The sequence below is a fragment of the Bombyx mandarina genome, chromosome 23 (assembly GCF_030267445.1).
Source record: "Bombyx mandarina strain Sakado chromosome 23, ASM3026744v2".
Classification (NCBI taxonomy): domain Eukaryota; kingdom Metazoa; phylum Arthropoda; class Insecta; order Lepidoptera; family Bombycidae; genus Bombyx; species Bombyx mandarina.
This window is the reverse complement of record NC_143229.1, coordinates 7581526-7592604: the sequence shown is the minus strand read 5'-3', so window position 1 is coordinate 7592604 and position 11079 is coordinate 7581526.

Genomic DNA, 11079 nt, shown 5'->3' with positions numbered 1-11079 from the left:
TGACGTGCAACTTAGCCCATATACATTGAGTTTCTGGTCTGATCTCAGTGGGTTACGATTTCGGTTCGGTGATAGATTCAGCGAAGCATTGTCCTTGCAAGGGCTAGTATTAGTTAAGTAGGGCTAATTCTCTACTGAATAGTTCTCTGCTAAGACCCGTGAGCTTGCCTATACATTTAGTGAAGTTATAATAATCTCTCGACGCTAAAAAACAAATGCACAGACGTGGTGGGCTTTTCTGTCACCAAAAGCATCGTTTTTTGTTGTTTTCGTGGTCAATTTCAGAAATTTCATTCTCAGAAATGTGTAATGCTGTTGATTTTGTGCACGCACAAGTGCAGTATGATCATGCTATAAAGCTTTGATTTTGGTAACAAAGCATATCGATCGGTGCTGTAAATTTTAAGGGTGGGGCAGCCGCTGTAACTATACTTGAGACCTTAGAGCTTATATCTCAAGGTGGGTGGCGCATTGACGTTGTAGATGTCTATGGGCTCCAGTAACCACTTAATACCAGGTGGGCTGTGAGTTCGTCCACCCATCTAAGCAATAAAAAAAAAGGTATTGCTTTTCGCAATTCAACGCCTACTGGCCGTTCAATGCCCCTGTGTAAGCGACTTATCAAAAATCCTTAGAATTTAATGCGAAGAAACGTTTTCTTTGCCTGAAAATAGCTTAAGTTAATACTTCTAGTTCTTTCCTTCCAGCGACGGCCTAGAGACGACGCCGTTTATTTATTTTACCCTAATATAATATTAAAGACCTATTTATCGTCGCGTTGAATTTGACGAGAAAATAATAATATAAATACATTACATTAACAAAATTAGATTGAGTGGTTCATGAAAACGTTTGTTGACGAAGCAAACGTTTTTTTTTGTCTGTTTAATTTATGATTTCTCACTACACATATATATACTTTTAGAGAAAATCAGAATAAACTTTCCAAGCTTCATTTGGAATCGATATTTTATATATATTATGACTATGTTCTATAAACTTACATACTTACTCATTTACAACTATTTCTATATTTTGAATAATAGGGGTTAAAGTATAAAATTGCCGTTCTATTGTAATAGGTACTTCGATATACACAATCTAATACTCTCACAAATTACACAGAGAACATTAAATTATTTTGAAATTGAATCAACACACCACTACTGTATCAAAAAAATGTAAATGAATTAACCTCTATAATAATAGATAATAATAAGAATAATAAATTTTTATTTCAGAATTAAACTCCATAATATGAAGTGTTAGTAATACAAAATCTTTCTTAAAAAAAAGCAGTTCATTTTATTTATTTTACATTGACCATGGCTGGTCTTGAGCCAACATGAACTTCATTCCAGTGCCTAAGTATAGGGCAGCAATAGCGACTCCCTATCACGGCCAGGAGGCTGTTCGGGCTGTCCCGGAGCCGGCACCACGTGGAGTGGTGCAAAAAAAAGTTAGGTATCACTTTTACCTCAGTTTACCAACCGCGCGACTGTGTAGTACTGGCCCAGGTTAGCACCATCCCGTCTCTACCTGTGGTTATCATTAAAGGCAGCTTAGGGTTTCACCAGAGAATGGACAGCAGCGTTTTCCTCAGTAGTATACGACCTCACTACGATCACCAGCCGGCATTTGCTGGTTGGGCGTATTGTGAAACGGCAAGGATAGGTACTACCGTTTTTCTTGTTTTGGGGTTCAAAGGGTGGGACAGCCCTTACTAGACATTGATATTATTCCTTAATCGTGGAAGTAAGTCGTGAGGATATTTTAAGTAAGAATTTCATCAGAATATACTGATTATTGCCTGCCTGCGGGATTTCAGCAGTGGCGTAATCTCATCACTCGATCAAAACCACCGAGTTTACGGCTACGAAAACTTTTGTTAATTTGAACTGGTCACTATGCGTTAGTCTAAAATTGAGTTATATGGGTCAATATCTACTCATAAGCACTCGTGGAATGTATCATCTTAATCTTTCTTATTCCATAGTTAGTCGCTTCGCAATTGGTTGTTTTAGCCACATATGACGTCACACGTGTCGTTGTATTCAGTCACAGTTTATACATATATACGTATGCTATCAACTAATACCATATTACGCTTAACAGATTCAGTAATTATTATCTCTGTTCGTTGTAAAACTTTTAATCCGAGCTATCGCGATCAAGCTATGTAGTTAGCAATTGGCAAATGTTTTGTAATTAAACCATTTCAGCAACAGAGAAACAGGTATACATACGGCCTTTTCGTTTAGTATTAGCAGGGCGCTTAATGAAAAGAACAGTATTTTCAGTTGTATCGAATGAGAGGCTTCACCAATTTAGGGCTGACCCGGCAGATTCTGCCGGCAGCTTAGTTATTACAGTCGTGAAGCGTTTGCGCGTGTTTGGTCTAAGCATTAAGACAGTCGTATTATATTCTTCTTCGTCGCTTCCTCATTAATGAGAGTCGTGACCACTTTGGTCTAATTTTTGCACCAGCTTCCTTCAATATTGTTTGCATTCGGCCTGCTTAATAGCGCCTGGGACGCTGGTGTTTGTGGCCTCCTTGAGAATGTCCGGCCACCTGGTTGGCGATCTTCCTCGACTTCTCTTTCCTTCCACGTGACCTACAACTATTATTTTTCCAAGTTGTCAGACGTCGTGGTCTAAAGGATAAGACGTCCGGTGCATTCGTGTTGAGCGATGCACCGGTGTTCGAATCTCAGGCGGGTGCCAATTTTTCTAATGAAATACGTACTCAACAAAATATGTTCACGATTGATTTCCACGGTGAAGGAATAACATCGTGTAATAAAAATGAAACCCGCAAAATTATAATTTGCGTAATTACTGGTGGTAGGACCTCTTGTGAGTCCACGCGGGTGGGTACCACCACCCTGCCTATTTCTGCCGTGAAGCAGTATTGCGTTTTGGCTTGAAAGGCGGGGCAGCCGTTGTAATTATACTTGAGACCTTAGAACTTATATCTCAAGGTGGGTGGCTCATTTACGTTGTGGATGTCTATGGGCTCCGGTAACCACTTAACACCAGGTGGGCTGTGATCTCGTCCACTCATCTAAGCAATATAAAATAAAAAAATATTTCGTCGGGCCACGTGTCCGAAGTACTTACGAGCTTACGATCTGCTTACGTACGAGCAGCCGTATTATAATACTATTGAGTTTTCATTTCATGGCTCAAATGGTCTGGAACATATTGGAGACAGTGCCGACAGAATTTACAATACACCAGTTTAATTAAACAAATTTGTTAGACATGCTTCATAGCTGTGTGTCATATCACAGACTGCAATAATGACACCAAGTGGATTTAATATGGTCGCTAGGACTTGCGTGTTGTACCAGATCAGAGCTCTGTGACCTACTCAGCCCTGGATTAAGTGAACTCTTTATTTAGTTTTGCTGACGATGAAGCGAATTATTGCACGGAATGTTCTGTTTATTTAATTTTGTTTATCTAATATTTATATTGGACGTACTTAATATATTGTAATGGATTAAAATTCATCTTTCATCTTTAAAAAAACTAATATAGTTAATTTGTAATTAAAAAAATCAGTAAATTAATTACGTTTTTTAATTTAATTTGACAACCAAAACAAACTTCACTCCGCAATGATATTCAGTACTATGGCACGCCCTTCTTCATCGGGCTCAAGGGCTATAGTCTATTTTAGGCAGATACCTAGCTGTATGCCTGGCATTAAGTCAGATCAGTCACTTATTCAACAGCAAATTAACAAAAAACAGTCTTGAAATTTAAAATATATTTTATTATCATTCGGGTCATCGTGCACCCTTACGGGACAAGGGATAGGTCTCGGAGTGAACCCTTCTAACATGGTATTTTATGATTCTTAATACGCAATTTTCTGATCTCACACCACTGTCGGTATTATCTTATTAACGTAATGTGCTCTTAACCCACATCAAGATAAGCACAGAACACTTACCCAAGCGTTTATTTAAGTTTTCCTCATTCAAGGAGCTTCTGATAATAAGTTTAGAAGCCACACATTCTTGTTGAATTGGAAACAAGTGTAGGCTTTCCTTTCCTTATAGGGGGAAACCATTTATTATAATATCATATTTAAAATAATTTAATAACCTCTATTTACTTTGATTGCCTTTTTCTAAATCATATAATGGTTATTTTCAGCACGTTAAGCCCTAAGCTCCTTTGCACTCAACTAAAACGATAATAAATCACCAGAATCTATGATCAGGGGACTAAAATTCAATTTTCATGATTCCATTTCCAATAAATTTGAACGATCATTTTTTAACGTGGTAGACTAGACGATGTATTTCGGTTTAGAAAACAGACTAACGAAAAAAAACAAGCGTAGCTTTTAAAACTAGCAGAGTGACGACACTGGAAGGGTACGCGATAGTCATTTTAACGTTGGAATGCAAGCGGCATTACAACTATCCTATTGTAATTTACATCCGTGTGGCAGTACGCAAAATGTGCGCAAAGGACACTGCACCTGGCCCGGACGGCGTCCATGGCCGGGTTTGGGCCTTGGCTCTTGGTGCCCTAGGGGACCGACTCTTGAGGCTTTATAACTCCTGCCTGGAGTCGGGACGGTTTCCTTCATCGTGGAGGACGGGCAGACTTGTGCTGTTGAGAAAGGAGGGGCGCCCGGCGGATACTGCCGCCGGGTACCGTCCCATCGTGTTGTTGGATGAGGTGGGCAAACTGCTGGAACGCATTCTGGCAGCCCGCATCATCCAGCATCTGATCGGGGTGGGACCCGATCTGTCGGCGGAGCAGTATGGCTTCCGAGAGGGCCGCTCAACGGTGGACGCGATCCTTCGCGTGCGGGCCCTCTCGGAGGAGGCCGTCTGTGGGAGTGGGGTGGCCTTGGCGGTGTCGCTCGACATCGCCAATGCGTTTAACACCCTGCCCTGGTCCGTGATAGGGGGGGCGCTGGAAAGACACGGAGTGCCCCTCTACCTTCGCCGGCTGGTCGGCTCCTACTTAGAGGACAGATCGGTCACGTGTACCGGACACGGTGGGGTCGTACATCGGTTCCCGGTCGTGCGCGGTGTTCCACAGGGGTCGGTACTCGGCCCTCTTTTGTGGAATATCGGGTATGACTGGGTGCTGAGGGGTGCCCTCCTCCCGGGCCTCAGCGTAATATGTTACGCAGACGACACGCTGGTCGTAGCCCGGGGAGGGAGCTTTGCTGAGTCTGCTCGTCTTGCCACCGCTGGGGTAGCGCATGTCGTCGGCAAAATCAGGAGATTGGGCCTCGACGTGGCGCTCAGTAAATCCGAGGCCATGTGGTTCCACAGGCCCCGGAGAGTGCCACCTGTCGATGCCCATATCGTGGTTGGAGGCGTCCGGATCGGGGTCGGGGTGCAGTTAAAGTACCTCGGCCTCATTCTGGACAGTCGTTGGACCTTCCGTGCTCACTTTCAGCACCTGGTCCCTCGTTTGTTGGGGGTGGCCGGTGCGTTAAGCCGACTTCTTCCCAACATCGGGGGGCCTGACCAGGTGACGCGCCGTCTCTATACGGGGGTGGTGCGGTCAATGGCCTTATACGGGGCACCCGTGTGGGGCCAGTCCCTGGCCGTGGGGGTAGCGAAGTTGCTGCAACGGCCGCAACGCACCATCGCGGTCAGGGTCATCCGTGGTTATCGCACCATCTCTTTTGAGGCGGCGTGTGTACTGGCTGGGACGCCGCCTTGGGTCCTGGAGGCGGAGGCGCTCGCCGCTGACTATCAGTGGCGAGCTAACCTTCGTGCCCGGGGCGTGGCGCGTCCCAGCCCCAGTGTGGTCAGAGCGCGGAGGGCCCAATCTCGGCGGTCCGTGCTGGAGGCATGGTCCAGGCGGCTGGCCGATCCTTCGGCTGGTCGTAGGACCGTCGAGGCGATTCACCCGATTCTTGTGGATTGGGTGAATCGTGACAGAGGACGCCTCACTTTCCGGCTCACGCAGGTGCTCACTGGGCATGGTTGCTTCGGTGAGTTCCTGCACCGGATCGGAGCCGAGCCGACGGCAGAGTGTTACCATTGTGGTTGCGACTTGGACACGGCGGAGCACACGCTCGTTGCCTGCCCCGCATGAGAGGGGTGGCGCCGTGTCTTCGTCGCAAAAATAGGAAACGACTTGTCGTTGCCGAGTGTTGTGGCATCGATGCTCGGCAGCGACGAGTCGTGGAAGGCGATGCTCGACTTCTGCGAGTGCACCATCTCGCAGAAGGAGGCGGCGGGGCGCGTGAGAGACGCACAAGTCCGCCGCCGTCGCGTGGGGGCCAGGGAGGCGGATCTCGCCCTAGCCCTGGCCCTCTAAGTGCTTCGGGTCCCCCTCATATGTCGGTCTGGGGCCCGGCGAAGGGGGCCTAAGAAGACGACGTGCAAGCTGCTCTGCACGCGTTTTACGCAAGAGCATCCGGGTGATGGAAGGCGGGCTATCCTCGACCCACGCTGGTTCTGACCCAGCGGGGTATTTCGTAGGATAACCAATTCAAACCGGCGCCATCTAGGCGGGCTTCGGACAGCCTGCCGACCGAGAGGGCTTGTGGTCGTGGCGCCGACGATCGCTGGCCCAGCGTCCCGAGGGGGAGGGTGATGGGAGAGATGTGCTCCGCACTAAACGCTTCACTCTCCTCCCCTTGCCTTTTCATGAGTTCTGTCTCATGCGAGGGTTGGACGTTGGTTGTTGAGCGACAGGAGGTTTTAGTCGGTTCGACTCCGACATGCCCCACCCTCCATCCCCAGTGGAGGGTGGGAGTCCGGCGATTTCCTCCTGACACAAACAAAAAAAAAAAAAAAAAATTGTAATTTACAGCATTTTATATAACTGAGTTTCGCCAACCTAAATATAGCATTATTTTTAAAAATGGAATTGGCTAATATCGCAGACCTTGTTATATCGGATTATGTGCTACAGATTGTGATCTTTTTGTGGTATTCAGTGATTACGGGAATCTATAGATACTGTCAACATCAAAGTTGCCGTCCATTATTAGACTTTTTTTCTACCTAGTCTGTTAGCCTTAGAGGGCTATGCCAGCGTAAACCAGCGAATAGGTGAGCTCACGGCGCTCTGACCTGTGGACGTTGCTAACACTAGCTCTAACAAGAGCAGTTCTTCGCAAAATATACCACCGGATCGGAATCGTGACCCACTGAGAAGATCCGGTGACAAACTCAGTGGAGTCTGTAGGACTTTAGACATGACGTTGACTGCTTTAAATAAGTACTGTCAAATACTTTTTACTGGTACGCATGACTACTTCTAGGTTCAGAAATAGGCAGGGTGGTAGTACCTACCCGCGCGGACTCACAAGAGGTCCTACCAGTAATTACGCAAATTATAATTTTGCGGGTTTCATTTTTATTACACGATGTTATTCCTTCACCGTGGAAGTCATTCGTGAACATTTGTGAAGTACGTATTTCATTAGAAAAATTTATACCCGTTAATGCCACGATGACTTTTTATTTATTGTATTAATAAGTTTAACATTTATGTATTATAATATTCTATGTGGATTGAGAGAGGCCTATACGACTTTGGGCTGTTGATGATGATAATATGATATGTATCTTTTTAAATTTATATTTCATAAATTTAAATGAATTTTTGAACAAAGTATATTACTAGTAATAAAGTGAGTATTATGCAACATTCATTTTTCAATTTATTTCTTAAGCCATATTACATTTATTTTGCTTCACATTTGGTTAACTAGTAGAGATTGTCTTACGCATTCAGTCCGCCAATACATATTAATGTAATAACGAAATAATAAAAATAAAAATACTTCGTAATTATATTTCCACGCTAGTCAAAATCGTTCCACATGACATGATATATTAATTATATTATTTAAATTCTGGATACATCGTCAACGATTTTACTATTTCGTGTTTTATCAAAGTAATGTAAACTTTGTTCCAGACCTAGACAGGTTTTACGAACGTTTTATTCTGTCTCTTGTAGACTTGTATTAGCATGATCGTATAGTAAAAGGGATTATCCTCATGATGCGCTATTGATATTTGCTCGTAAACTTTATGCCTTCATAGAAACTCACTATATTCGTAATCTTCAGACATACGCAGTGTTCTAAGACCATTACAAGGTCAATGTAGCGTTCATAACATTTTTTATTGACGCTTGTAAGGACGGAAAATTAAAAAAAAACTAGTAGATATAAGGAAAAGTAAATTAACTTGTAATATTATACGAAAATAATTATGCGGCCACTGTTTTAATACCAAGGAGACTTTGGTCTCGATTCTCAAGCTAGGCAGTGACATTCAAATTTTGGTATCTGTGAACTAGAGCAACCACTTAATACCATGTGTCCATATGTTGATATTTTATTACATATATTATATAAAGTATAGCGAAATAGTAGAGAAAAGAAAATGAAAATTATTATGTTCAGAATATATATTAATATAAAATTTGAACACAAGTGCGTAATAATGAAGATTGAGGAGATTTAGAAAGAAAATCTTTTATAACTTTGATAATGTGTACTTGATTTGAAGCTCACAGTTTTTTTTGTGATTTATTTGTTCATTAAATCATCATTGTATAAAAACTACTGAAATTGCGATTTGATTATCTTGTTTTGTTTGACGCATCAAACTCAAAATTTATTAAGCTTACTGCAGATTTCATGTCATTAAAACAAATCGGAGCAGATGATATGTACATTAAAAATAGAACAAAAAATATATACTTGTAATAATTACATTAAATTTGTCACTTCTCCATGTTATAATAGTAAAGGATATAATAATAAATCTCTTTAATTCCGAACTACATGCATGACGAAATTTAACATTTTTTTTTTTTTACATTTTTTTTCTTATAATATATCTACCCATAGACACAGCCCACTGAGTTTCTCGCCGGATCTTCTCAGTGGGTCGCGTTTCCGATCCGGTGGCAGATTCCGCGAAGCACTGCTCTTGCTAGGGTCAGTGTAAGCGTTACTCCAGTTTGAGCCCCATGAGCTCACCTACTAGTTAAAATTACGCTGAAATAGCCTCTCAAGGCTATCAGCTTAGGTAAAAAAAAAGCGTGCCTCGTGGCATAGGCCTCCTGCAGCTCACTCCATCGAGCTCTCTCTCTCAACAACTCTGATCCAGTATGGTCCTAGGGTTAGACGTATATCGTCACTCTATCCTGTTTTCGGACGGCCCTGTCTTCTGTATGAGGATATAGCTCTTATAATTATTTGAATGCGTTCGTAATTCAATTTTCAGTCACGTGATCTTAACTAAATTAATCAGATATCACAAATAAATATATTGATCCTTAGGTTTTTATTTATTTCTTTCTTTCATGTAAAGATAAAGACATCGTCTTTCCGTTGACAGTTTGGGATACTCGTGTCAGTGTTATTTTTTTTCATGAATTGGTACAGAATTAAAGTATGATCCAAAGTGTGTATACACGCCTAAACGACATAATTACTTTTTCAAATAGGGTTGATGAGCGAGCTCTTTTGAAGTTATACTTCTTTAGGCGCGTTATGAAAAATTGATGAGAGTGAAATTTTACGATTCGCGCGCACCGTGACACAAAATTAACAGAAATGAAGTTGCCCACTAAATCGCTCATTACAATACGACCGACGTAACTTGGCGAGTGTGAATATAGCCGCAGGTGAACTTTCCGAACCGTACCGAGAATTACCGAATTTATACGATGTCAAGAAAAGGGATGAAGAAAAGGGAAAAGGGATGCTGTTTAATCGATTTCTTTTTGTAAACTGGTTAAAAAAAAAAAAAAAAATTTAAGTTAATAAAAATAAAGTATAGCTTCTTACGCGCATACATAAGTACACGCACCCTTTTTTTCTACTGGAGTCTATCCCAACGTGAATACCTAGTGACATATCTGTAGCTAAGTTATTTAAGTGAGGGTTTTATTTGTACTTACCGTTTTAAAATCAAGATAATACATTTTTAAATGACATCAATAATTACCATATCTAGTCGAACCACGGCTTCATTATTTTCTAAGCGACGATTCACTTAATTTTCGATAAAGTTGTGTGGTATCCTTTTTGTGAATTTTACACTGAAGCTTGTTTTTCACTACATAGTATAAAACAAAGTCGCTTTCTCTGTCCCTATATCCGTATGTATGCTTAAATCTTTAAAACTACGCAACGGATTTTGATGCGGTTTTTTTTAATAGATAGAGTGATTGAAGAGGAAGGTTAATGTGTATAATAACATCCATTAAATAGTGGAGAAATCAGTAATAAATTACAATTTCCGAAGCAAAGCGAAGGCGGGTCGCTAGTATAATATATTAGAAACAATGCTAACAGACACAAAAATGTTACAATGTTAACAGAAGTAGGACTTTTGGTTATTAGAGAGCGCCACGAACGTACAGAAGGAATAGGTTGTGTAGTATGGATATTTTCTAATTAATTTAATAGGTGAGTGCATTCGATAAGTGGATTAGTTAGGTACATACCGCGCAACCTTGTTTCATACTAACATCCAATCAACGAGAAAAGCTTTTACAATCCAACCGGTATGTATTAAATGCTCTCTGTACTTAAATATATCTTATATATGTTTAAAGAGTATTTTTAATATATAGGTATAGCCGTTTAAAATTATTTCTTTTAAATTTGAATGCGATATTCAAACGTTGCTTTTCATGTGAATCTGTAGGCTTCGGAACATGATTCTCTCGAATCACCAAAATATATGAAAAAAAAAACCGTGGTTGCTTCACGACATAACGATTGATTTCAAATTTTACAGATTCACAGACCCATAATACTTATGATAGGAATTACGGGAAATTGTGAGGATACTACTAGAGAGGGATTCTAAGGACGTATACTGCGGTGGCCTTTAGCTTTTTACTTTCTTAAATTATAGTGTAGAGTACTGTAGAGAATGTCGTTGTCACATCTAGTTTGGTGTTATAGTAAATACATTTCAAATATATTTTAATTGGTATCCTTATAAACTTTAATATTCATTCTAGAGTGTAAGAAATTTAACAAAGATCACAAGAGAAAACTACGACATCCAAACTTGCTTTTTGTTGTCTAGATAAATAAACTAC